The sequence below is a fragment of the Sebastes fasciatus genome, chromosome 6 (assembly GCF_043250625.1).
Source record: "Sebastes fasciatus isolate fSebFas1 chromosome 6, fSebFas1.pri, whole genome shotgun sequence".
NCBI lineage: Eukaryota > Metazoa > Chordata > Actinopteri > Perciformes > Sebastidae > Sebastes > Sebastes fasciatus.
The window spans coordinates 31,675,577-31,677,992 of NC_133800.1; positions in this window are offsets into that span (position 1 = coordinate 31,675,577).

A 2,416-nucleotide genomic window follows, 5' to 3' on the forward strand; every position below is an offset into this window, starting at 1 on the left:
TCCACGACTTGCTCACTGACTTTGCATTAGCGTGCTGTGCGTCTACTGTTAACCATCCATGATTTAGCAAGGAAATGTATAAAAAGATGTCTGGTGGGGGAATTTTAAATCATAAATAAGCTATAAAATGAGCTAAAAAGGCACCATGAAGTCTGGTATTTTCAGGCATTTCCTGTTTTGGAGCTCAATTGCTTCTTTCCATTGTGCAACTCTACAGATTAAGCAACACACAATGATGTAACAGAATGAGGGACGTGGTTAGGTAATACAACTGGACGGTGTTTGCTCCGTCATGATAACACACACATCCACACACATGCACACTGCTAGTTTTTAGGACATCATGCTCCACATTGACCCAGTGTTGTGTTACTCCTTCCATTACTGCTGACTAACTCTTGGTCTCTGGCTTGAATGATAGCAGCAGGGTGCACGGAGCAGGGCAGCGTCCGTCCGTGTCAAGTTATCTGGCACAGAGGAGACTGGGAAATCTGGGCCAGCTGAAACCGATCGCTGAAACGGAACCTGGCGCTGCTGATTCACGGCGTTACACATCCAGCAGCATCTGGCACGTGCAGGCGAGAAAGACTTTGCTGTCATAAAAGGTCATAAAGCAGAAGACCGCGATGCAAAGAAGGGTTATTACTAGGGATGTCAAAGTTAACGCGATGAGAACGCGTTTAGGCAAATTCGTTTTAACGCCACTAATTTCTTTGCGATTTTTAGGTTTTAAAGCTGGAGTGCAGATACTGGCATCACATGAAACTAGAAGAAGGTACGGACTGTCAGTGTTGCCGACTTGGCGTCTTTCTCACTTCATTTAGGGACTTTTGGAGCTAGTGCTGCTAGCTACTTTCATTGGAAAAGAGTTGGCAACACTGGGCTGGGTTTTTCGGTTGGATAATTAAATTATTAGATTAGATATATTAGATATTATTAGATTAAATCTAGCGTACTCTTGCTGGTTTCTCAAGATTACCAACCCTAGCTTTATGATATCTGCCACCAATATTTTTGTAATTTGGGGGAACTGGTCCTTTAATGTTGAAAATTATTATCACTGTTACACTAGGGGTGTAAGAAAATATAGATACACATCTTATGTTTGGCGGTACTGTATTGATTCTCCAAAACGGCGATTTTCAAAGAGGTCCCTTGACCTCTGACCTCAAGATATGTGAATGTAAATGGGTTCTATGTGTACCCACGAGTCCCTCCTTTACAGACATGCCCACTTTATGATAATCACATGCAGTTTGGTGCAAGACTGTAGTGTAAATGTGATATTTGTGCCTATTCTAAAACGGTTTATTTCTGGTGTGTTCTTTATACGCAGACAGTTTTCCTAAAATTAAATTTTTTAAAAGTTGCAATATATCATGATACGTATCGTAACGCCAGATTCTTGCCAATACACAGCCCTACTCTTGTGCATATTACAATATCAACTCCATTTTACACCAGGAGGTTCCTGTCTTCAAACCTGAACAAGATACTACATGCATCATGCCAAAACATTAAAGATACTCAAAGAAAATTTTATTTCATGTCTCAGTTACAAAGCAGTTTAGTCACAATCATCTTTTATCGTCACATTCATTGATAGGAGACATGAAGGTGATGTACCACATGCACGACAACGCCTGTACAACGTCATACAAACACGGCGACCGTCTTTACAGGGACCTGAGAGGGATGACCTGCAACACCTCTTTCTCATCGGTCAATCTCACACCAGAGGAGGAGCACCACAGGTTGGACCGCAGAGCTGTGCAGGTTCTGCAGCCGATTTAATTATACGATTGACAATCGGAACAAAAATGACTAAAGCAGGAACTTGTAACCCGGGAAAATGTAAACACACAGTGCCAGCTCTGAGGACAAAACCACAATTCAAGCAGAAAAAAAAGCAAAATATGTGAGTAAAAAAAAACACAGATTATCATTACTATTAACAATTTAATAGAGGTCTCAAAATTCATTTATTTACATTCTGTTTTTACCAGCTCACTTTGATATAAAAATATAACTGGTATCTTGACTGTTGAGCTGTGAATCATCAGCACCACGATTATAAAAGCACCTTTGGATGAAGGAAGGATATGAACTGTGGGTTTGTTACTGAATAAAGGAGCAAACTGTTCCTTGTGTTATTAATTTATCACAACTGTGCAGAAGGAAATCTTGTACTGGCTTGAGCTTTTGTAACTTTTAAATTGTGCTTCTTGATTATTATTTTTTTATTATTATTAATTTGACTTTTTTTATTCAGTATGTTTCTACTGAATTATTGTACTTTTCACCAGAAACATCATATTCATTTTATGGCAGATTTTGCACACTGTCCTTAAACATCATTAAACTTGCCTGTTTTATGTGTATATATATATACTATATATATATATATATAATATAT